This window comes from Bactrocera neohumeralis, chromosome 6 (assembly GCF_024586455.1).
Source record: "Bactrocera neohumeralis isolate Rockhampton chromosome 6, APGP_CSIRO_Bneo_wtdbg2-racon-allhic-juicebox.fasta_v2, whole genome shotgun sequence".
NCBI classification, from domain to species: Eukaryota; Metazoa; Arthropoda; class Insecta; order Diptera; family Tephritidae; genus Bactrocera; species Bactrocera neohumeralis.
Window position 1 is genome coordinate 32,373,198 of NC_065923.1, and position 27,828 is coordinate 32,401,025.

Genomic DNA, 27,828 nt, shown 5'->3' on the forward strand with positions numbered 1-27,828 from the left:
TTTTTAATATTTAATTTTTAAAATTTAATTTTAAATTTAAAAAAAAATCTCAAAATTTGATTTTTGAATTTTTAAAAATTTTTGAAATTCGTTTTTAAATTTGCAAAAGTTTAGTTTCTATTGCGCTTATTATGTAGCAATGTTTTCAAAATTTTTCTTGTTTACTTTATGAAACTAAAAATCGTAAACTGCAGTGTTTTATTTGAATTTGGATATTATTTTATTTAAATATTTTACATTTATTTACTATATGAAGCTATTAATTTATTTTTGTTTATTTTCCAACTTTTGTAATTTGATTTTTAATTTAATTTCTTTAATCACTTTTTTTTAATATTAAAAATATTTTAATATTTTTTTTTTGTTTAAATAAATGTCATTGTTTTCACTTCCATATTGTGCAGCGTTTAATTTAAATATGAGTTTTATTTATTTTTAATATTATTTAAATTCTTTTTTGTTTATATTTTTGTTGAATTTCTTTATTGTTAATTGATTTTTTTTAAATTTAAAAAATATTTAAATAATTTTTTTAATTTTTTAATAAATGTTTGATTTTTTTTAATTTTAAAAATATTCTAATACAATTTTAAAATTTTTTTTTTAACTTTTTTTTTAAACTTTTTTATTTTTTGTTAAATATGAATGCTTTCGTTTTTAATATTTTTCAAATTCATTTTTTTTAATTTAAGTTTGCTTATTGAATTTTTTTAAAATTTAGAAATATTTTAAAACTTTTTTTATTTTCTTTTATTTCAGGTTTTTTGTTTTAAACTGTTTCCATATTGTGTAGTGCTTAATTTAAATATGAGTTTTATTTATATTTAATGTTTCTAAACTCTTTTTTAACTTTTTTTCTAATTGATTTTTTAAGAATTTTAAAAATATTTTATACAATATTTTCAATTTTTTTAAATACTTTTTTAATTTTTATTTTGAATTGTTTTCGCTTCCATATTGTGTTGTGTTTAATTGAAATATGAATTTCATTTATTTTTATGTTAATTTTTTCTTTTTTTTAATTTTTCGGTATATTTAAATTTTTTGCAATTGTTTGGACGCATAATTTTTGCTCAAACACCTTAATGCCGTGTCTTGCAATCAGCCCTTTGCTACTTGAATACCCAAATCAAATATTACGTATACGCAGTGTTGGCCTCTTGTTTGTTTGCCCTTCGCTGATTGCCTTTAGTGTATTTGTAATGTCGTAGACACACATAGGCGTAACTGAAGTTAAAAATGTATGCATTTATGTAAGTTATAAAGCTATCGCTATCATCATCATGTTTAATAATGGCACTGGGGCAGCAAAATAAAATTTATTACTCATACGCCGTGTACACCGCACGCTCTTATTTCACATCGATTCGTTTGTATGTGCGAAATTAAAAAAACAAAAACGAAATAACTTAATTATGCATAAATCTACTTAGAAACACTTAATTAAAATACATTTACTGCCTTAGCATTATGTACATACATACACTATTGTATAAGTAATGTATAAATTATTATTGTTTAGTTAGTGTCATTTTAAATTATATTGTAATTAAATGTATTGTATTGTATACCGTAATGTATCAAATTTCTATGCTTAAAGACTTAAGTGCGAACGATACAATATTAAATTAAGTATCTATAGCAACAAAATAAATCACAACACAATGAAGATAAAATATATGTATATGTATGTAAATGTGTTAATGTAAGTCAAAAGAGAATAAACGAAAAAAATAAATAAATTTAAATAAAAGCAAGACGGCGAATTCTTATGTATTTCCACACTTTTCACTTTCGACTTTTCGCTTTCATTTACTCCAAATTTCAATTTCAATGCAATTTGAGGAAATTAAACTTAATTTGCATAAGCCGCACCGAAATTCCAATTGGAAAAGTTGTCAGCAAATGACGGTAAAGAGGAAAAGGCATGAGAAAGCAACCAAAGCATAAAACCAACAGAAGGAAAAGCTACACAACAACAACAAGTATTTCATGCTTGTAGCAACTGCAAAAAACAACAACAAGGATTTAATAACAGCACAAATAATAACAACAACAACAATAGCAGCACTGAGAAAGTAAAAACACAACAACACAAATAACAACAGCAACACTACACTACAACAACAACAAATATTTTACGCGTGTAACAACTGAAAACAACAACACAAATAACAACAGCAACACTACACTACAACAACAACAACAACAAAATATTTTACGCTTGTGGCAAATGTAAGAACAAATGACAACAACAAAAATAACAACACTATAATAACAACAAATATTTTCCGCTCGCTTCATTGCTGAAAGCGAAGAAGAAGAACAACAGCAAACATTTTGCACTTGTAACCGCGCTGACAGCAATTGAAAATAGCGAGTTTGCACAGGAAACGCAACAGCAGTGAAAGCACAGCACGCTGTTGCTGTTGCCGTAAGAAAAATCTATAGATCTCAAGCACTTGCAACCGCAAGCGCCACGGCAACGGAGTTGACAACAAGTGAAAAGCAGCCTTAACCGCAAAAAGTCACGATTTGTAGAATATGCAAAAAAACAACAATAAAAAATACAAAATATTTGCATTCCAACCATATCACAGGAACTACACCCACACCAGCATCCAACACATATACATGCATATGTACATATATGTAAATGTCAACAATGTGAACTCTTGCCACACGGCATTCACCAACTATTTTATTTCGCATATTTATGCTGCTTATTTCTATTGTTACCTGTCCTTTCTGCGCCACTTTCACTTCCCAAGCATTCAATTATGTGCGCCCCATCCTCATTGACATGCACTCGAACCCAACACAACTAACAACAAGGTGAACAACTACTTGCTTATAAATGTGTGTATGTATGTATAGTTAACGGTATGTGTTGCTTGGATGCTTTGCCGGCGTGCTCGCATACAAAAGTCGTTAGGGATTGAGCGGTAAACGACGAGGATAAACACTTTTTTAATCTCCCTAACAACGTGCAACGTACAAACAACAATGAAAAGAAAACCTCAGAACAGCAGCCTGACCCATGACAACAACATCCATAACCATAACAACTAAACAAGCATTGTAACAATAATAAAATTCGCCACAATGACCATTTGCCTCCCGAGGGTCAGGCTATCACAGCGCACACCATACTCTGTTACTCACACACACTCAACCAAAGAGTCTCAAATACAAACAACTGATTAAATATATGTGTATATGTATATACTTGCATATATATGTATATATTTACTATATATTTGTACGTATGTGTGTATGTATGTAGGATGCCTTCAGTTGTGTTACGCGTCCGGCATCTCTCAAAAATGTGTCGAACGACAGTTGACGTCTCGAAAATGTTAATCTTCTGTAATGAATGCCATGCACATTTTGGCAAAGGATCAGCCCAAAAATACACTAACTCATAGCGGCTACAATTGTGATATGCGCCAAGTAAGGGTCCGCATATAAACTATACACAAGCTCACAGACAAAAAAAAAAAAATATATATATATATATTAATATATGTATAGCCATATGTATCCACTAAGTATTTAGTAGAGTTCCAAAGTGGAGCATTAAGAGTGCTATCACCACTGCCGCTGTTTGCTGCCTTCAACGCCGAAGCCGACGCCAACACCGCTCACAACGCAAAGCATGTGTTCGCGCATATAAACTTGTCGACTTTTTGGAAAAGAGATTTTTACAACAACTTTGCTGTTGTTGTTGTGATTTCTGCCTTTATTTATCTTTCTTTTATTCACCTTGTTGTTTGTTTTTGTTCTTGCGGGCGAAAGATGCACTGAAAGGATCTGACAGCGCAGCGTCAAATTGTATATACAAACATACATCATTGCATACATACATACATCATTACATACACACATACACACACACATGTAGCTATGTAGCATCCGAAAGCATGAAAACATTGCATCAAATTAGTGAGCAACATTTAAATTGGAGAGTTCCTATGCACTGACATACACGCACACCCTTTTTGTTATTGTTGCTTGAATTCTGTTCCATGTACGCTCTCAGTTTGAGACTTTTTGTTTGCAATTCATACTGCGCATGTTCTATTTTGAAACATATAAAGCATGAATGGGGAGATATGTAGCTAGAGACGCTCTTTATTTGGGAAACAGTGGGATGTTCCGCAAGAAGATGAAAGAAAAATATTTCGAAAATACATGAGGGGTTCAGAAAGTCCAAAAATAAAGTTTAATTTAATTTATATATATTTTATACATACACAATATTTTATTTGCATGTATATTTTGCATGTACATGTAAGCATTATCCCAAGCGGAAATCAAGAAAGAACTCGACATTACTTACAGGCCCGATGAAAGGGAGGGGCCGTTCATGATTCCACTTGCCTGAGACTTCTCGAAGTGACCAGTATTTTCAAAACAATGAAGTGAGTAGTTAAAAACAGATTGTTTTTGATAGGTGATTAATCTGAACATTTATTTAAACATTGCGATTTCCGATTGTAGATTCTGATGACAAAACCGACAAAATATTGCCGCTTTTAATGCGAAACAACTGCTAGAACCGATGTCGTCGTTGCTATTAGCGAAAAATCTTCGCGGATTGATAAAAGCTTTGAAAGAAATTAAAAAAAAATTCAATCTTACGGCAGAAGCTCATCGAGAAGTTGAACGAATTTTGAAATAAATTAGCTAATGTGAAGGCGTTTTGATGAACTTCATATGGTTTAAAATCCCGCAGTCAATCAATGAGAGAAATTTGGTTTTTCAAGAAATCAATGCGACCATCGACGCTGAAGTTAGAAATGTATAAAGAGCTTTCTTGTGGATTTGGAATCTCTGCGCGACCGGATGAATAATGAATATAAGATTGCTGCAAATGAAATTCTAACGAGACACTTTCTACATCATACTTGCCAGCATTTTCTGTGTGATGAAGAAAAGTTTCACCGCAAAATAGTTAGTTATTCATGTATATTTATTTCGTCGCCTTCAGAGTAATCCCCCAGATGTAATACACTTATGCTAATGATTTTTCCAGTTCTCGAAACACTTTTCATAAGCACTTTTTGAAATGGTCTTCAGCTCCTTCAATGAATTTCGTTCTATCTCTTCGATCGAAACGAGGCGAAAACGGATTCCATTGCTATGATTTTTGACTTTTTTGCATGTCAAACTGATAAAGCCATGTCTAATCGGTCATTTGTAATGCTCTCCTTGATTGTGGGATTGGAATTCATCCAATCAAGTATTTCCAAAGAGATCTGTTTAAGGTACTGATATTGAAAAAAAAATACAGCGTTATCGGGACGAGTCGAGCAAGAAGAAGAAATCATTCGAGCGGAATCTGGAGAGATGTCCAGCTCTCTTCCCATCTCTCTAACTAACACTTGGCTGACGATTTCCAAGCACCATATTCTTCACTTTTTTAATATTTTCCTCAGAACGAGACATGTCCTCAACGAACTCTCGAACGTCTTTGAAGTCTAGTGTACCACTTGTAGGCTAGTGCTTCTGATAAAACTGAATTACCATAGGCCTTTTCCAATATTTGCATTATATTTGATTCTGCACATGAAATATGGTTAAAAATACAAAATTTGAGATAAATTCTTTGTTCGTTACTTTTATCCATTGTAAAAATAGCAACGCACTACTGAGATGTACCGACTTAAGCTCGAGCGCTGCTGGTTGATTGACGTAAGCCTTTGATTTAACATACTCTCAGAGAAAATAATCCAAAAAAGGTAAATCACATGATCTTAGCAGCCAAAGTTGCCAAACATTTCCCGTGATGTCTTTATGTTTAGACGTAAAACACAAGGCGGCGCACCGTCTTGTTGTTGTTGAAATAAGCAGTCAACATCGTGTTATAACCTTCGCTCTTGATAATAACGAAATTTCCTGTCCTACATATTTGGAAACAATAAGGCCCGATGATACCGCCATACCAATTATTCGCAACAATTATGTGTTTTGACGAGGTCTTTCAACCAGAAATTGGCCTCATCTAAGAAGATAGTTTTTCAATGATGTGACTCTTACAGCAGCCACTGGACAGTAATAATCTTCGACAATTTCCAAGCGTTTTAACAAAGTGAAACGTGACTTGAAGAAACGACGGACCTTACTGAACACCGAGACAGAATTAGACACAATTCTGTAAACAACTATGGTCACCAAGAGCTGTCAAAATCACATCATCCCTACTTATAGGGATTATTAGTCTGCCAACGTTCTGAATCCGATCGAAACTGCAGAAATAACTGGCAAGTTTCTAGTGATGTTTCATTTAATCAACATTCAAGTCGAATTAAGGATACTTATTTAAGAAACACTTTCTTTTACAAACTTTATCATTTATCAATCAGTTTTCATGACAGCTATATTCGGAAATTCTAGCATTGCCTTGTACAATAATGTAGTCTAATTTCTTGAAGATATCTGGTCAAGTAAAAAAATTTTCCATACAAGAACTTATACTTGATCATTGAGTTTGTATAGCAGCTATATGCTTAAGTGCTCCAATATCGGCGGATACAACAAATACGCACCTTTTTGCGGAGTAAAAAACGAGTTCAGTTCAATACCTCAAAAACTGAATGACTAGTTCGCGTATATAATACTCAGACAGAGCGACCAACGGACAGATGTACGGAGAGATACAAAATATGGCTAAATCGGAACAACTCCTTGCACATATTTTATACTTGTAGGGTATGTGAAGCTTCATTCTGGATGTTAGAAACTTCGTGGCAAATTTAATATTTATTTTTCAGGGTATAATAAATAACTAAAGATAGGTTTGGTAAATTGGCTGATCTTCAAGAAAGAATCTTGGATTAGTATACCAATACGTCCTTCTTGCAGAAATTAAAAGAACCCCTGTAATTCGATCTTATAAGCCCACAAAAATCTTTCAGAATATTATAAATATCTTTATTTCTATTCCCACCAACTCCCTGGATCTCCGAAAGTATGAGTTTCGAGGTGTTGAACCCTGATCTCGCGAAAGTAAGAAAATTAAGTAGGACTGTTGGGATAGTTTTACTTTGCCTTCTTTCAAATAACTTCTATAACGGCATCCTATATATACCCAGAGGGCAGCCACCAATGACACTTACAACTAGAAAACGTTACGATAATGGAAGAACTAATGCTAGCCCAGATCTAGGTAAGTTTTCGTGAAGCACAGTGAAGGTGAGACCTTTTCGCATTCTATTGATAACGAGATTATAGAACGAAATGCATTCATGCTTTTGATTTTAACCATAATTTGATTAGCCTTGAACGCAGAGCTAGGGAGCTACCTCAAGGCTGGTTTTTGTTCGACCTACTATCAGAGTAGACAGTCTCTGTGTTATTCGCAGCAATTTCTGCTTCAAGTCTGGAAGCCTGAAATTAATGTTGGTGAATAAATGCGGTCTCTGCCATCAACTTTCCCCAAGCTTTCACCGGTCCGAGTAATTATCAGTTCCATTACAATAAACAAATACACAGTCATAACTCAGCTCCAACTAAAGTCAACGAAGATTCTAACAACAATCGCCATTCGGTAGGTGATTTCAAACCTCCTTCATTAAAATGTAGGTCTTCCCATATGGCGAAGTTTACACGGATTATGAAAATGTCCGTATAGTAGAAAAGTTTGAAAGCCATAGCATTGTTTTCAATTTAGAATATTTAAGAAAAAAATATTTTTTTTGGAATCTAATATTTATAACCTCCACTGTACCCACTTGGGTCTGTCGGCTGTTAGCATCCCTTATTCAAAGCAACTCTCTTACCCAAGAGAGCATTGCTTAAAGCACATGGCACAACATTGAGTGGACAGAATCGAACGCGTATTAGGCGTCAGCTGCTCGCTGTACTATTTGACCGAGCGTGAAAACTCTCTGTGTACAACCGCCGCACGCATATTTCATATCAAACATGCACCGCCCCGCCCGCACAAAGAAGGTCGGAAGCACTCGTATTGTCAACAGCAACCCCAGCAATGGCAAACCAACGCTTTTTGCCTACCCAAACAGAAAAGCTGGCAGGCTGGGTGGCGCGTTGCCTGATTCACTCCTACGTGCAAATATCTTTTCGCTTTTCTTCTTCTTCTTTTCCCATAGTATATGTGCATATGTATGCCAGTTGTCGGTCAGAGAATGGCTAGAACCGAATTTTCTGTCGCTCATCGCATCAGTTTTTTGTAGACATTTTTACTTTACGGACGTGTTGGCGGATGCAGACAAATGCAGAACGGCATTAGCGGAACACGACCGAACCTTTTCCGTTTACCTAATTTCTAGCAAGCAATAGAAAACTGATTTTCTCACGTTTTAATTTCGCATTCAACTCGAAGAAAGAAGTGAAAAAAATAAATTTTCGTTTTAATTTTGTAAGAAAATAATTTTCAAATTATATAAAAGCCAGTGAATTGTGTGGAAGAAATGGTGAAAGAGTGAATATTCCCTTGAAGGTAAATGTGCGAAAGTGTAGATATGTATGTATGTACATGCGAGAATGTGCAAAAAGTGAGTGTCGAAATGAAAGCAAGCAAAGTAGAGCTCGGTTGAAGAGCAGTAAAATCGAAAGCGATAGTCCGCAGTGGAAATTGGGACGACGAGGACAGTAACGGAAGGAAATTCGCATTCTGTGTATGTGTATAAAAACAAAAACAACAACAACAACAAGAGTGGCTACCTACGCACTGTGACTGCTGCCAGCGCCTAATTAGTGCATTGGGCGGATACTCGATGCAGGCAAAAGTCGTTGCCAACACCAACAACAACAACAATTGCCGCAATAACGGCAACAACAATGTGAAGCTTTAACGAAGTCATTCAGTAAGTGCGTGCGCGTGTGTGTATTGGGCGTATGTGTGCGCTCTCGCATCAAGTAAGTGCCAAATAACAAATGCGTTTGCCAAGTGGGCGCGAAGTGCGTGTTGCAAGTACGGCCAATAAAAATTTAAATCGATTTACTTCATTGCGGTAATAAATTTTGTAAATTCAAGCAGGCGATTTGAAGCATTAGCACATAAATTGTGGTAATTAGTGTTTGTAAAGTTGTTGAAAGCTCATTAAATATAAAATCTATCAAATTTGTATTGCGTGCTAATAAAATTGATTGAAATGTGCTTGTGTTAAACGGTAAAAGTGCTAAACAAAAAGTCTTCAATCTGTAGTAAAATGAAAAATCCAAAATAAATACATACATATGTATATAATAAATATATGTACGTATGTACCATATATTTCAAAAATATTATGTATTTCCTCATCTGGAAATGAAAGCTATATACCATATATAGGAATATTAAAAATTTCGCTAAAAAGTGTTGAAATATAAAACAAAACTTCTTGCGTCCGAGTGAGATCGGTATAATCTAACAACATAGTATTTTACCGGAATATATAGCTGCTACATTTAAAGAAAAATAGTTAAAAGAAGGCTTAAACATATGATAAGAAAGGCATGGTCACTTAAGATGAACTCTATAAGGCATTATGTGACTTGTGGACTCATAATTAATATGTTTTAAAACTTCATATCTTCCTTCTGTTCGAGATCCCATGATGCGAATTTGTTAACCATTAAGTAAACACTATTATACTTTTAATTTATATTATTTATACATATTTTACCTATAGCCAAATGTAGCCAAAAGTCCTGATTAGAAGTATCAAAACCTTTCAAGACTCGTAGCTTCAAATAATTACTTCGCCGCTAATCGTCCGATAAAAATATATTCAAGGGGCAACGTTTAGAACCACATCAAAACAAGAAAAAACGATAATTTTGTTTGCAGCGAAGCACCCTTCACAAATACGAAAGATTCCTTACAAAAACTTGATTTCTATCGGTCAGTTTGTATGACAGCTGTATGCTATGCTGAGCTGAACAATTCGTTGGGATTCAATATCTCAAAAACTGAGGGACTAGTACATATATACAGACAGACAGTCCGTTCCCACGACAGTCGGGTCTACATAACCGAAATTCTGCCGCCACAACAACACAACGAACATGTTTAAATCGACTCACCTTATCACGCTGATCATTTGATATAGATTTTATTGGGTTTCCAACATTCCCTTCTGATTGTGATATTCTTCACGGTAAACTTAATATACCAGGATATAATTACGGTGGAATATGGAAGCAAATTTCGTTTCCAAAATATCCTAATAAAATACGTTTCCTAGCTGATAATGTCAAATTGCACATATTCACGTCCAGATATCTGTCATATTTCAAGGCTCTTTCACTTCAATTCATATCTAATATCAGCTTCAGAAAATTAAAAAAATATAAAAAATATATGTTTTTTAATACAATTTCGAACGAGGAACAAATTTATAATAATACTTTTTTATACAAAAATACAAACAAATTGAGCAACTGCTTTAGAAATGCAATATAATATATTTTCAAATAAGATATTTCCTTTAGTACTCAAATTATTACTAGGTATGGATAACTACTAGATCACAGTGGAATCGCCGTAAACTATAAAGCCGTGAGCTTACAGAAGATGGCACCTTTATTCCAATTCCATTAGATTGGCAACGAGTCAGTACTCAGTTGTCCACTTACACTCTTTCGTTGGATCTTTGAACCTGCTGATAGTCAACAACCAAAACGTATACTGCTGCGAAATTCTTCTGGCTCAAAGTGAAAGCCAGAGGTTCTATGAACTATGAACTATGGTACTTGCTTTTAAAACGGCTTGTCTCGCCGCCATGGCAGGTGTTTTGTCTGTGAGTTTACGTATGTATCTTGTCGGATAGAAATTGGTAAAGCAGTGTGGAAATAGGCGAGGTGGAACTTTTTTCTCAACTCTCCAGCTTTTGCTAGATTGAGTCTGAAACTTCTCGATTTTCGGCGAACCTGGCGAAATGCCTAGAACTTTAATAAATACATATTTGGTAGACTTATAACACATCGTCGTTCTATAAGGGTCTTGCATTCCAAGAGATTATGAAAATCACAAAGATCTATCGTTTACCGCTGTCCAAGTGGCATATTGCGTAACCTTTTTACGAGTTATCAGTCCTACGTCGTACCCTTACCTAACAGCGTCAACTGTTTGCTTAAGAAATGGTATTTGTTATAATTTTTTACAATTTTAATGGGTTCACTCGGTGTTAAACGTTAGTTAGTTTTAAAATCCAGCCAGCTGTTGAAGACGTAAATTCAAATATGTTAAAAATTAAGCATTAGAAATAATTTTGAAAAATTTTCTTAAAAGTTTAATTAAAAAAATAATATTTTTCAGTCCTATGCCTACAGCAAAGCCAAATGAATGATAATAATACCGTCTGAGATCACTTTTCAGTATAAATACAATTCGCTTTACCATCCTTAACATATATTTCCTGTATTTAAGTATGGGATAAATTCACCTCATAAATATTATTAGTATTCGAGGCAAATATAGCATGATACGAAGCTCTCTAAATATTATTTAAAATGCGTTTTCCGATTTTGTAAGTGAAGTTGGCAATAACATACATGCACGTGCATAGGAAAATAATGCAAATAGCTTAAATGTAAGAAGCAAATATTGTTTTGTACTTTACTGGCGAAAAAAACCAATAATCTTAAAACCGACAGCACTCTTATAAGACCAAAAGTTGTGGATCATGTTATCCTTAATCAAGGCTCCAAAGGGAGACTTCATGACTCAGAGCCCACTGAGCTCTGATAGATCACATATCGGAGGAGTGAAGAAATGATTCAAAGTATCCTCAAATACAAGGATGTAACATAGTCAAGACTAAAAATGTGGGAGATTTAATTTTACTAAGATAATAAGGGATAAGAGTTGTAATAATTTACTTTTTTTAACACTTAAGTAATTGATATTTTCTTCTTGCATTCAAATTTCTTCCAAAACCTTCCTAAATTGTTTGAATGAGTTATTCGATAATTAATATTCCTATACCTTGAACTGGGTATATTATGTTTTTCACGATGTTTTTAAAATATCGAAGACTCTATAAAGTATTTATATCAAAGATCAACATGACAAGCTGAGTCGATACACATGATCGTTTGTCTGTCCTTTTGGAAAGGGTAATCCATTTCTGATTCGCAGATATCGAACAACTTTAGCATATATAATATGTAGTGGCCATACAAACTAAGCTCTCGGAATCAAGTAAGGAAAACCTTTTAATTTGACAAGATATTCACAAAATTTGGCACAGACTATTACGTAGAACATCGCTACAATCTCCGAACAAATTGTTTAGATCCGATCAATACAGCTTATAGCTACCATAAAAACTAACCGGTCAATATCAAGTTCTTTAAGAAATCTTTTAAATTTTTAAGGGTATTAAATCTTCAACCAAACATATGAACACTTTTTGTTTCTGCAAAAACAAAAATGTTCTGGCTGTAAAATGTTAGAAATTTTTAAAATATTCAATATTCAAAGTTTCAAGATCACACTCTGTTTATGCTTTCTCTGTAGACAGTAAATATTTTTGCGTGCTTTAAATCAGCCATTCACAGCATGATAGACACGTAGCAATTCCCTGGGCGGTGTTAGCCACCTAATAAAATAATTTAATAACAATTGTCACCTTGAAATTTCACTGTGGCAGCATTAGCGCGAGAATTTATGTAAAATTTAATATGCAACGAGATGCCTTCTTCAATTTAAGTTCATTTAAGTGCTTGAGGATAATGTACTGAAGCATCTTTAATAAGTATGTATATATCTATATGCTGATACATACATACATACATATAAATTTCTCAGTCTGCCGCTGACAGCAATTTTTCGAAGATTTAAACACTTTGGCAATGACCAGCACAACGATGGCCATCGCCCTACGCAAAAATTAAAACAAAATACATATACATACATATTCATATATGCATGGGCCAGAGCCAGCAGAATTTTGTATATAAATAATTTTGAGAACACCGAACAAAAAAACGTCTGCTATATGTAAATATGTATTTACGTGTGAAAATTATAAACATATAGGTATACAAGTGTGTGTATGCTGTGCGCATAGTTTGAATACTCTCTGGTCCAGAATGCGTGTCAGGGTTCTCGGTGGCCCTAAGTGTGCAAAAATAAATCAAATAATTTTGAAGTGCAAAATAAAATTAAAGACCATACAATTTTAATTATGCAGCACAGAAAGCAGAACGTAGAAAAACTGTACAAATTTATATGGTATGTATGTATGTATTTGCAAATGAAATTTGCGCAAAAAAAGTTGTGAAAGTGCTTTTAGAACACAACATGTCTGCTGCCCTTAGAGAGCGCGTAAAAGCATTTCTTCTGCGCCATCCGCATAAAGTATACACACGCTTATATATACATATATATATATATATATATATATGCTATATATATTTTTAGTGGCTTTAAAACGCTTGCTTTTATGCTAATATTTTTTATTGCACAGCGCCGACAGACAGACGCGAATGGCTTGTATGGTGATAATAACATTGCCGGGGGCGTATGCGACAAGTAAGAGCAACGTTTGAGTGTTTGCTTGTTGGTCGCTTGGAAAGTACTAGACGGGGCCAGTATATTAAAGGCTTTACAAAGCGTTTCCTTCTGTCATTGCTGCCCTGTAGGAAAATGTATTGCTTCACTATTGTTTTGGCGCCTTATTGTATAATTAAGGGGTGCGTTATGACGGTTGAGGAAACTGAACAAGAATATATATGGAGTGTACCACGCCGCGATAATCAAAGAAAACTGTCGACATAACCTTGATTTTTGACCTGCTTTGACGGGGTTTTGCGACTTTGACTCACCTTGGCCACAATATTCGGCCGATTGATTGTCTTTCTCCGGGGCGTAAGCATAGCTCCAAGACCAGCGATAATACTTTTCATTACATCCTGGTTGTATTTCGAAAACATTGAGTGATTTTGAAACCAACCATACTTATACTTTTCTTCAGCCTAAATTAAAATTAAAAATTGAAAGTTAATTAAATTAAAAAATGTATCCTTTCGATATTCCAACGTTGCTAGTAAGATCTCTAACTAATAAATAATCGTCAATTCTCAAGCACCAGTTCCTTTATTTTATTGACGTGTTGATCATCAGTTGATGTTGATGGCCGTCCAGGACGTGGTTCGTCGTCAACGCGTTCTAGACCTTCTTTGCTAATTTGTAGCAATCAAAAACACTTGCACGTGAAAAACAATTAACACCGAAAGCCTTTTCCAACATTCTGAATGTTTCGGCACGAGAAATTTGATTCCGCATACTTAAATTTAATTGTGTCCAATACAAGGTAAATCATTTAATTTCTATTCCCACCAGTTCAGTGGAATATCTAACGGTGGTAGCTTCAAGTGTTTAATCCTTCATCTCACAAACTCGCAAGAATCAAGAGGGTAGTGTGGAGATGCTTCCTCCACGCTTTCTTCCACACAGTTTCTGATTCTGAAGATTCTCAACCTTACAGCATGGACGCCGATAAAATGCCCAACTAGAGAGAGGCTAGCCTTAACAAAAAGCTCACTGAGCCAAAACAACCTTACGACAGGGCACGACTTTTCTATTGATACATAGTGGGGCTATGGTGCCTTGCCTTGCCTGATGGTCAGCTTTACAGTTACCTACAGTAGCGCTATGGACTAGCACCCATACTAGTTTTATCACAAAGTGACTCGATGTCATTGATAACGAGGTTTAGCATGCCTTAACTATTTCTGAATGCACGGTTAGTGAGCGCAAGACTAATATCGCCGCCATGATACTCTGAAATATTGCACATAATCTTTTTTCCTAGAGACAGCTTAATGTCATATGTTTATACAAATTTATGGCGTAAGGAAAACTGTTTCATTTGGCGAGATATTTTCACAAAATTCGGCATGGATTATTGCCCAGGAAATGGTCAAATATTTGAACAAATTTTTTTATGAGACCATCTACCATACAGCTGATAAAAATCAAGTTTTAGTATAGAACCTTTTTTATTTGTGAAGAGTAACATAGCTTCGGGGTAAACGAAGTTAACGTTTTCCCTGTTTTTGTTCTGGAATTCTAATTACTACACATATAATTTCAATAGGGTATATTTCAAGATCTCTACTATCCAACACAACGTTTAAGGCCGCTCACTTCTTAAGCTCCGATCGCTTATATCAGAAACATTCATAAACTAATTTAGTAGCTCAATATGGACCAAATTTTGAGTATTCTTTGAATGCTCACAAATAAAATTCCGACACTTTCGTACACATATATGTATATAATATACATATATATAAAATATGTATGTTATATATTAAATTCAAGGCATTTTTGTTGGGTCAATATAAAATGGCCTAATACATCCAAGCGCTGAAAAAGTATTTTTTCCAGCAGAGTCTCTACTGCCTCCTTCTCACACCCACATCTATGACTACACAATTTGCTTGTTTAAGGGTTACGTTGGCGACTCTCCTGCGACATTTGCTATCGCCATCCGCGCACGATTGTGCCCCTGCCACAACATAACCACAAACACTTGCAGCATTTACAGTGAAAACCTTAGGTTTGTATGTATGTATGTATGTACAGCATATAAACCACCTTTGGCCATCACAAACAATTCTGAGTTGCCCCTGTCGCAGCGTAAAAACACGACTGCTTCTTGCATGTGATATTTAACAGATATTTTTATACATTGCACCCCTACACCAACAACGTCTGGGTAGCGCAACCTCCAACTTGATCTCACACAGCTGCAATCAAACGACATTATTTAAGGGTGTGTATATTCATACCACATCTTCATTTCGTCCACCTTCTACGGCATGTATCATAGGCAGGTGGTAACTTGATTCAAACGTGAAAAGTGCACAGTCGACCGTCACAAGTTCGTCAATGTAAATTGAAAACGACTTTCGGCAAACTTACAGCAAAATGTTGCACAATCAGCAATAATAGCTTTGCAAATATGTATGTTTAGTTATGAAGGGTTTTTCATATTTCATTTTTGCTATTGTTTTGTATGCTTCCGCTTGCCTTTTTGTTGGCCTTGATGGCATGTCGTTTTGCGCCAATATTTTTCGTCTCCCACTAAACATACACTCGGTGATAGATTCGCATATCATCGCTGGGTAAGGCTATTTGAGAATGTGACATCTAAAAATAAATAATGTTTTGGCAAATAATAGTGATTTTACTATATTTTCTGGCATCATATTTCCACTCAGGCAGTGTTGCTCGTGAGATATTAGCAAAAAAGTATGAGTGTCTTAAAGATTAAGAAAAAGAATTTTCGATAGCGAACAAAGCTAGCGAGACATATTGCTTAGTACTGAGTTTAACTTCGGGAAATATTATCGTCATATCCTTGAAAATCTGATTTAGATGGTAATTCATTCAGCAGGCTGGAGAAGTGCTCCCACCATAATTTCAGTATGCTCTGGGCATCAGTCACTAAATCAACTTGGGGGGGTTGTACAAGAGTATGCCATGAGCCATCGCAATCTGCAAATATTTGCTTGTGACTCTCAACTGTCTTACTAAAAGTATGCTTAACTGCATATTTAGCACTAAATTGAACATGATACCTTTTTCCCTTACCTCAAAATATTCAAATTCAGCAAAAACAACTAGCAGACAGCTGGCGAACTCCTCCAAGCGCCAAATAGTTGATTATTCTGTCTGTGCTTCTTCTGCTCTGCTATGCATGCACCTATGTGTTTTGGTAGTTCAATGGTGTAGCTGTCATGAAACATGTATAGTTACTCAAAGTAAGGTAAGAACCGAAAATTATAAGCTTCAACCTTGAGTTTGCCCCTGTATTTGTTTGTGATATTGATATTGACAGTATGGTGCAAGTTTGCATGTTGCAAGGACGAAAAGAATGGCTTTCCTTACATATTTATTAAGTTTTCATAACATGAAGCAGCCGAAGCTTGTAATTAACTTTCCCTCTACCATACCTCTATGGGTATGTTTTGGGAAATTGAACAAGTACTCGTTTTAGAGCCGATAAAGGATGTACATACATACATGTATGAGCAGTAATTGGTTTTCCAAAAGAACATAATATCTATATAGGTATTATTTAAGTCTTGGTGGCGGTAGATTGTTTTTTCGGGGTTTGGAAATATATTCCATTACATTCTTTGATACATATGTACAGGGGAAATGGTATGTATATGAAGGAATTTTACTAAATTTAAACGCAATTGTGGCCTTAGAAAGAATTTATTAAACATGCATAAGCGAGATGTGCTAGAGAAATATTAATAATACCACATACTCGTGCCTAGTATAGTATAATGAGTATTTGAAAGACGTCGAAGCTATATTTCTTTCAATTTTTTGTTACCACTTTTGAGGTATCATTGACCTTTTGCTTCAAAATAAGCCTCAATATCGGAGAATGCCTCTTCACTGTCGTTAAATTACTTTCAAGCAGGTATTGACCTTTAGCTACAAAATAAGACTCAGTATCGGAGAATGCCTCTTCACTGTCGTTAAATTACTTTCAAGCAAGTACTTTGTTGAGGGCTGAGCCAGAAAAAAGCCGTTGAGGACCAGATCTGTAAAGTTCGGTCAAGGAATCATTTCTAAAGCCAATTCATTAAACTTCTCCATCGTTTTCATTGTGAACCGGTTCTTCTGATTCAGCTCTAAACATACTCTTGCAACCAGTTGCTACAGAGTATTATAGTTTTGTTCATAACGGTTGTACATATCACCTAAAACTAAGCGAGATAGATATACAGTAGGATTATATACATATATATAAATGATCAGGATGATCAAAAAAAGTTGAAATCCAGATGACTGTTTGTCTGTCCGTCTATCCGTACAAGCTGTAACTTGAGTAAAAATTGAGATATCTCGATGAAACTTGGTAGGTGAGTTCCATAGTACAAAAAAAAATTCGAGTTCGTAGATGGGCGTAATCGGACCACTGTCCGTCCACAAATCGCCATTAACCGAAAACTGTTAAACTGTACTGTTAAAAACTATTAAAAGCGAGATAAATCAGTAACTAAATACGCTAGAGACATTAAATTTTACCATCTAGATAGTATGAGAGAGCCTTATGGGAGCTGGTTGTGAACGAAATCGAACAACAAGCACGCCTACTTCCCATATAGCACAATTTTAAATTCGAATGTGTTTAAATCCAACAAAAATATTTCAAACATCTAGGTACCGAATATTTAGGCCACGGTACCTATAGTTGACTTTTGTTCGAAAATGTCGGTCAATGCATGAAATATATAACTTAAATTAAGGAATTATCTTTCTCTTATAATGGTATGTCTGTATGTCAAAAATTGTTTGAATCGGACTAATACTTCCCTTAGCCACCATATACTTAAAATAAAAATTTTCGAACATCTGGATGACTTTGTACCGCATATATCGGCCAATATGTGAATTATCTCAATGAAAATGAGAGAGCGTGTGTTACACATATCAGTGTATCCTCGTGCCTAAAATAGGTAAGTTTGAGCAAAAACTTGACTTACCCCCCATATAACTAATATCAGGATTTTCGGACCTTCGGTTGACTTTACTCTATATGATTTGCTTTACACCTTAAAATATTTAACTGGCTTTGATCCTTGCAAATTGCAAGAGTATAAAATGTTCGGTTGCATCCGAAGGGCTAACTCTACCATGCTTGTTGGTTCTGCCTTTGTTACATGCCGTTTTAAATTTTTTCAATCTTCCAGCGTTACAATAACGGTATGCAAAATCAATGCTGATAGTTTTTGCACTTTTCAAGATTACTGAAACATTTCCCCGTGCAACCAAAAATAGAGACGCCAGTACTCTACAGCCGACTATTATGGCTGACTCCGATGACCATTGTTTGTACTCTCAAGTTAAACTATAGGGACACGAATGGTTGATTCCTTTTTTCTACGATTGCATGCTCGAACGGCATCCACACTGAATTCATGAACCATAACACGTTTCTCTTAACTCTGATCCAAACAGAAAACAAAGATAGAAGCAAATGTTGGTACGTTCACAATGCCAAATACCAGAGCTAATTCTCTCCCTAGTATGGCCGAAATCGATTTCAGTTTTTTTCCAGCCTGTTTTATCGAATTAAATGAGTTGGATTCTTCCAATTAATTTCACTCCCTGTTATCGGTCATAATATATAGAGATGATATGATTTCTAATTGCCGTTTCGGCGACTTTGAATATGTCATGACACTTAGCAATGTTAACGATTTCATCATGGAGAGATATACGCCTGAAGGACGTTTACAAATTATACAATTTTATTATCCACATAATCGTCCTGAGGTCGCTATTCGACGAATTGTTGAAAATTTCGAGTGTACGTTTTCTTTACGTAATGTTCAAGTGCCAAAGAGATAAAGAACCTCTTGAAGTAATGAAAATATTATTGCCGTTCAGAAAGTGTTTCTAAAGACCGCAATTTGTCAAATTACAACCAGGCTGATTGTATAATTTGTTCTCACTCAAACACTAAAGCCATTAGACCAACGTGAATTTGCCAACAAATCGTGAATTTGCTGATTTTTTCTTGGAAAAACTTGAAAACGACAACGATTTTTTTGAGCAAATAACCTTTTCCGATAAGGCGACCTAAACTGTCAGTTTGCTGTGGTTTTTGGTCTGGTTTTGGTCTGGTGAAATCATCGGCCCATATTTCATTCGAAATGCAGCTATATATAGATCGATGATAACCAACTTTTTATGGCCGCAATTGGAAGATCTACGAAAGTAAAATTTTTGCAAAAATTTCTTGAGATTTTTTAAAGGATATCTCCATTATACATTTCCTCACTTTTTGATACTTATCAACCGCCATAAATATATGTGGTTTTATAACGCTGTATCTCTAAATTATTTTGAGTTATTATACCAAATCTGTGAAATGAAATATGTGTATGCATTACGCCCGCAGATTTCCTTCCACTTAACGCAGGGATAATCTTTTAAGTAGTTTAGCAGCGATTTGTGATTTGAATCATCGCATCACGCCATCACTAAGTACACAACGAAACCGCAAAATCGCAAAACACCACCCACAATGTCACAACAACTCTGACAGCCGTTTTCGATTTAGCCCTCGTCGTCATCGTCGTTGACACCACTAACTTTTCATTTCATTTGACATAAAATTAAGGACCTTATCGCAGCACAACTACAAGGGAAATACCAAATAGGATACATATTGTTGTAGTTAATGCTATTGTTGCTAGGTTGGGTTTTTATTTTTTGGTTTTGTTTACTTTAGTCTTATCGTTCGCTTTGTTGGTTATGAACTGGTTGTGTATCAACTTTTCTGTGTACTTAAATACTAGTAAATATATGTTACAAGTGTGTATATTTTCACGAAATACTTGCTGTTGTTGCTGCTTTGACATTTCATTTAATATATTTGTAAGTTATTTATGTAAATTAAAAGCATTAAAATCTATTATTCCAGCCTAAACTCGACGATTTCAAACGAGTCCCGCATGTCAAGTTCGTTATGTCGCTTTGGAAGTTCGAAACGCTAAGTGAAATAAGGTCACACACCATTTAATCTTTCTAAAGCAATTGTTGCTTTTCTCAACCACAATTAACAATATTTGGTAATGAATTGAATTATTTCACTGCCGGCAACTATGGAAGACGCGTGAGTAGTGACTTTAGGTTGCATATAAGATTGCTTTATGGGGCAGTGATCTCAAAATATATACAAGTGACTATACTCCCACGAAGAAAATTTTCCAGCTGAATTTAGTGTGATAGTTTGCCAGCAAAAATGGTATAATTATCATATATTATATATACATATAATTTATACCAGCTGATGTTTGATGCGGCATTATGCCTAGTTTAACAGCTTTTATAAATTTCGATAACTCATTTGTCAAGATATATTACAACTATGTGTTATAAATAGTAAGACTTTGCTCCTAATTCTAAAATTCTTCAAAATCTCTTTCATCCCCCTCAAATCCCCCTTGGTCCCAATACACTTTTGCCGACAATTTTCCCAATCCTCGAAGTAATTCTCAAAGTCAGTTTCCGGAATAGCCTTCAATGCGAGTAAGGACTCACGATTGATGCCCTCAATTGACTCAAAACAGTTTCCCCGGAGCGGTCGTTTGAGTTTGCTGAATAGCCACGGAGCTAAATCAGGCGAATACGGTGGTAGGGCTCGATATTGGTTGAAAATTTGGCGAAAAAATCACGAAGAATCAATGCAGTGTGTGACGGTGCACTATCGTGGTGCAAAATCCACAGTTGCCGGCCCATAATTCCTGCCTCTTTTTCCGAATACGACGCAAAACACTCGAATAGTAGGCTTTGTTGAAGGTTTGGCCGGTCGGTTCAGCTCGGGTCGGTTCAGAGTGCACCACACCTTGATAATTGAAGAAAACTGTCAACATACCGTTGATTTTTGACCTGCTTTGACGTGATTTTTCGGCTTCGGCTCACCTTTGTCACGATATTCGACCGCTTGGATCAAGGTTGTAAGTATGGACTCAAGACTTATCGTCAGTAATAATGCGTTTCATGGTATCCTGATAGTCAACATTGTTTCACAGACGTTAACGTGATATTGATGTTCTAAAAATTTTGGTGATTTGACCAATCGTGCTTTCACTTTTCTTATGCCCAAATAATATTTCAAAAAAGTTTTCACTTATCCTTCCGATATTTCAACGTTGCCAGTAACATCTATGAGTGTTAATCGTCGATTTTTAAGCACACATTTTTTTATTTTATTCACTTATTGATTATCAGTTTCTGTTGATGGCCGTCCTGGGCGTAGTTCGTCGTTAAAGCGTTCTCGAGTAAAATAATTTTCCAAATAATCCCGAAATGAATAACTTGTACCACTTAAAAGCACTTGCTCGTAACAAACAATTATCACCGAAGTCCTTTTCCAACATTTTGAACGTTTCGGCGCCAGATATTTGTTTCCGCACCCAAAATTTAATGGAACGTCTTTGTTGAATAGTTTTACTCATCGTAAAAATCGCCGAATGCACTTTATGTTCTTTAGAAAGACAAGCATATACAAAACACTAATGATTATTTTGATGTGACATTTGGTGCAGATGTCACTGACAGCCATATCAACTAGAACCAAAATATTTCAACTATTGGGTTTCACGCAATATTTTAATTAAAAGGTCTTACTATTTTTGCACACAGTAGTACGTATATTATTTTAATAGTAGCTAAATCTACTTCACGATAGAGCGTTCGTTTTAAGTTGCTTCTGTTCTACATGAATAATAATATATACTTGTAATAATATAATCCTAAAAACTTCTAGCGTAGGTAGGTTGAGTGGCTCTCTGACGACGCATCTAGACCTTTAGGATTCCCATTGTGAAATCACCTGGACTAAACTACCCTCACTCTATTGTCTCCCCTCTGAACCAAACTATACTTCTATTGTATATTGTTCAAAAACTTGTATCTGTTCAACTTCTTAAACCCCAAACCGATAGTCTATATAGATTTATAAAGATTTCTATATAAAGTCTTGCATTCAGATCAAGGCATTCTTTCGGTAGCTGTGACGAGTCCCTTAAATATTTTAGTAGTTTTAAAACCGCTTGGCTGTCTGTATATATAAATATTTTCTTTATTGTGAGCACATTCCTTGTCAGAACAAGAAAGCTTTCTTGACTGGTCGTTTTCCAAAGAAAAGAAGACAATATTTGGAATCGAATTTAGGTCCAATTCTTTATGATTTCGAATAACCGTGGTATTGGGTAGTAATGTTAGTATCATAGATTACCGTTATTACAGCTGTCTAATACGGAGAACTCCCTCAGAGCTGACTTCGATGCCTTTTTTACAGTCTCTTGGCAGTAAATGTTAAATGATTTGGCTATAATATATTCGAGCTACAAAAAATACTCAAATTGTTCCACCAAAAAATGTATTTCTTGTTTTATAAACAAAATAAAATTCAAAAGAACACATTTTCTTGAATTGTTCCCAATACGAACTCGGTCTGTTTAAAAAATTTTACTTCTCCACTTTCGTTTGAGCCCATGCTAGTCCATTTGAATAAGGTCCTTTTTTGATTTCTCACTTCACAGTCGCAATCTGCCTCCTGCAACATTCCTGATTAGATTTCTCTTTTTTTTTTGCACATTCAATTTGATATTCATACACCATATGTTGATAGTCCTATTTATCAAAAAGAAGGCAAAATTGAAAAAAAGAATCGCTTTGAATGGGAAAAGTGAAAATGGCTACCAAAAGCAACAAACCATGGCAAGGACACCGAAGCACCAGTGCGCGCACCGCCCCGTGGCGAACACCCACACATTTGAGTGACGGCACGTGCTGATGTGGGTGCGTCTACACTACTTTAGGTATACATAGTCTCACATATATATGTATGTACATTTGTAAATGTGTGCTACGTGCTGTATTCTAACTAACTGTCTGTTTGTATTTCCATCGCAGGAGTTTACGCCTTTTGGCCTTAACTTGTTGTTATTTTATTCGTGTACAATTCTACGAACATTTGAATAGAGGTGTTTATTGGAGCGAATGTTTGCATATCCTGCTTATATTTCTACAAAATTACACGAAGGAAATACAGTCGCTGTAATAGTGGTGTAGTTGCTAATATTTCCGCTCACATATTTACGTGAATTGCCTTATGAATTCAATAGGGGAAGACTGGGGGATGTAAATTAAACTTTAGTTTGAATTGTTTGTTTAACTAATGAAGAAAACTTCTTGGATGACGAATTCGAATTTGTAGTTGTTCAATGCTTTTTGTATATGATTCACGTTTGGCTGCACCCTTAAGTTAAAGAATAGTTTTAAGTAGAACCGAGAATTTGTAGGCTGTGCTAATTAGGGATCTAGTTAAGCCCTCTGTCACCACAGTCATTTACAAATAACTTAATGATAAATATTCAAACAAAGTCTTGCGGGAATGAGCTGCCTCATATGATTATATACTCAGAAATTATTTAAAAATTGTAGAGAGCACGAAAATAATACTAAGAATTATTTATTTTAAAATTTACTTTGTGCTACCATTGAGCATACTGGAAGTATTTGACAGCTTTCTCTCAAGCCTCCACCCTTTTGTGGACATTGTAGTTATAATTTCTGAATAATTTTCTAATATAGCAATAAGTCTGCATGACTCCTTAATTGATCCATATCTTAATAACGTACACTTAGAAAATAAATTAAATACAATATATAATACAAGATTAGACCTAAAAATAACCGAAATCTTTGGCTATAGAATAGACTGCCAATTATACTATATTTGAGTGCCATTATTTACTCACAACCTGGTTCCATTAGACTTAATACAAAGATGAAAATGATTTTCTTCAGAACCTCGGTTACGGCTGCTTGAATGGCTAGTCTCTCATCATAAAATAATCCTTTCCTGCTCCGTTCCGACGACAGTCGACAGTTTTCTGACGCTGCAACAACAATAACTACTTTCCTGTTAGTTTTCATTTTTATACTCTTGCAGCATGTCACTACAGATTATAAAAGTTTTTTCACCTAACGGTTGCACGTATCGCCTAAAACTAAGCGAAATAGGTATAGACTTATATATAAATCATCAAAATGACGAGATGAATTAAAATTTGTGCAATTTATGGACCCGAAATCCCCATTTAACGTTATGAGTCAAAAATTCATTTCAATTTCAATAAGAATTAAAAAAATTCAATAAAAGTACCGCAAGACTTTTTTGACAACCCATTATAAATCATCAAATGACGAGATGAATTGAAATCCACATTTAACGTTAGTGATAAAAACTACTAAAAATGCTATAAAGCAATAACTAAATATGCTATCGACATTAATTTTTACTCCCGGGGTGGTATGAGAGAGCTTAAATGGAGCCGGAGTCAAAATTGGACAATAGGCCTGGCACCGCTCATTTTAGGTGAAATCACATATCGCGAAACCCGCCTGACCGATTTCAACCAAATTTGGTATGTGACATTCACTCATGTATTTAACTGACATTTTTATGTCACTGTATGAAAATGAGCGAAATCGGACTACAGCCTCGCCTATTTCCCCTATAACACATTTTTAAATTCCATTCGAATCATTCACTTTCCAGTATACAAATCAAGAACGAATTAATATATCACGATAAAACTTTCCACGAATAGGGCCTTCAAGATGTGCCACCTTATGTTTAATAATTGCGTAAGTCGAACAAAAACTGTTCAAGCTCCTAGGTAGGGAATGTGTGGACCCCAGTATCTATAGTTGACTTATGACCGAAAATATCGGCCAATGTGTGAGATATATAATTGAAATTCTGAGAGAATCCTTTTCTAAGAGTATTATGTCTGTGTGCTACAAATGTGTTGAATCGAGTCAATATATCTCTTTCCGCCCACATACCTAATATAAGGATTTTCGAACTTCCGAGTGACATTATACCGCATATATCGGCCAATATGTGAATTAACTTAATAAAATTGAGAGGGCATGTTTTCCTTATAATCTCTCCAAGAGGAGAGTTTTCCCCAATTCACATATGCAAGCATACTACAACTATTTTCAAAAAGTTGGCAGGGATAACATATTCTTTCATGGACTCTTAAACACTTCAGGAAAGGTTAGTTTCATAAGAGAAAATACGTCATTATTCAAAAGAAAGGTTTCTATAGGATTTTGGGTCACTACTCTATTATTTATAAGGCAAAGATCTTATAAAATAAGAAAAAACGTCTTCTTCGACTGCATCAAAGCTATATTAACCTTCACAAGTGCATTTTATTTACATCATAAAAGCCTATAAAAAGCTTTAGCTTAATTTCGATCGGTCAGTTTGTATGGCAGCTATATGATATAGTTGTCCGCGCCTGTTTAGAGTCGAAGAGAGCTGTAGGGATAGGTGTATAAATAAAGAGCTCGAAATAATATACTTAGAAAAATTGCTTTTATTTGAAGTGAAACACTATTAAACTTTGAAAGCTCGATGACAGCGATAAATAATGCTGTTTTAAATTAATTCAAAATGTTACTCATACGACATGTCACACAAATACTTTTTATCTCTTCTATAAAATATTCGTAACAAATTTATCATACAAATGATTTCCTTCCGAGTTTACAAAATATTTCTAATAAAAGACCATTTCCTTGGAAAAGTTTGGCTAGCTACCCTTATCTGACCATTACTGTACATTTATTATTGCACGCACTTGTATCCAATATGTATCACATTTTCTCTAACCATGTGCGGATATCTGCAGTCTGTCTCGTAAATAGTTTGTGAACGTATGCGTTTTAATAGACAATTTATTATAAAACCCCCTGTGTCATTTATATTCTCTCAGCACCAATTTAATTCCACACGCTTGGCTACATTTCAATATTGCCCGACTACTTTGCGCCATTTCCTTGCTGCTGCCTCCCACTACATACAATATATACGTACATATGTTGGCATTCTCAACACTCCGCAACCGGAAAAGTTTAGTTGCCATTAGGAGGGTATAGCCGATAATCATTTGAACTGCGTAAGGAATGGCATGTGAAGTATGGGAAATAAGGCATATCCAGCAGGAGCTAAAGGAAATGATAAAAGTGAAAATATCGTAATAGTAATGACGTAGAAAACTAAGGAAATGACATAGCAGCAAACCTAACTGGCAAACTACATCAACGATGCGAGAATGAAGGCAACCATATATCGGGTGATTTTTTAAGAGCTTGAAACTATTTTAAAAAAAAACGGAGGCATAAAATTTGCAAAATCTCATCGGTTCTTTATTTGAAACGTTAAATTTGAGTTAAAATAACATTTGTGATAGGCGGGCTTTTTAGATTAGATAATTTCATTTAAATGTTGACTCATGTGGTTTCAACAAGATGGCGATATACATGCCACACAGCTCGCGATTCTATGGCCATTTTGAGGGATTCAAAGAAAATTCATAAACAATGGACCCGTAATATATAAATTTAGATATAAGATATAACGCCTTTAGTCGAAATTTTTAAAGGGGCTACGTCAAGTCTAAAGTCTACAGAAATAAGCCAGCAACTATTCCAGCTTTGGAAGAAGTTTTTTGTACATTTCCGAAACTACTAAATTCGGGCTATTCCGGCCGAAATGCATTTCTATATACAGTTCAAAAATGGAAGAATGGACCATAAGACGCAGCCGCAAAGGTTAACATGTAAATGAAAATATCTAAAAGTAAATGTTGAACCAACTAACGTTTCAAATAAAGAACCGATGACATTTTGCAAATTTTATGGAAGAAAAGTTATCAAGAAAAAATCACCCGATATTTAAAATATATTTACGTATTTACGCAAAAGTGTTTACAAACTATTAAGTGGTCGTCTTATATGGCGGAGGCTTACTTTCAGACTAATTTTCTATATTTTATACCTAGGCATACAAAGATAAGTTTATTGCGGAAAAATATTGAGTAATAAAATAAAACAAACTTTGTGATAACCATTTATGTAGGCAGGCTTACTTAGACTAGTTGAAAGTTATGTTAAACTCCCCAAGGGTTGATTGATCCACTTCTTAATTGAACGATATGTAAACTGTTGCAAATACTCTTGCATGGTAAATAAGGGGAGATTCAAATAGAAATGGTAAACAATGGGCAAATATATAAATTTAGGTGTATAAGTATATATTTTTTTGTAGTCGAAAAAGACTTTTCGTTTTTCTAAACAAACTTCAACTAATTTTTTTATATTTATACTAATAAATAAATAAATAAATATGTACCATTTTGGTCGAACACTTTTTGCAATTTTTCCGCTGGAGACATTATTCCATCAGTGTAAAACTTTCATCAGTGTAAATCGAATTTTCCAGAACGGATCGAGCGAACCATCATTGT

The 27,828-nt window shown here is 34.7% G+C and overlaps 1 protein-coding gene across 3 annotated transcripts in view; it reads left to right on the forward strand.

The window, feature by feature from the left end:
- The first annotated feature begins 8,208 nt into the window (after nt 1-8,208).
- Nucleotides 8,209-27,828, forward strand: part of LOC126763285 (protein FAM135B) — a 71,353-nt gene continuing 51,733 nt past the window's right edge. For 2 of the 3 annotated variants that reach the window (XM_050480613.1, XM_050480615.1), the window contains exon 1: nt 8,209-8,464. The gene's annotated coding sequence lies outside the window, so the exon portion shown is untranslated. Of the gene's footprint in view, nt 8,465-8,489; nt 8,832-27,828 lie in introns of those variants that run through there. The other variant, XM_050480614.1, reaches the window with a different exon arrangement.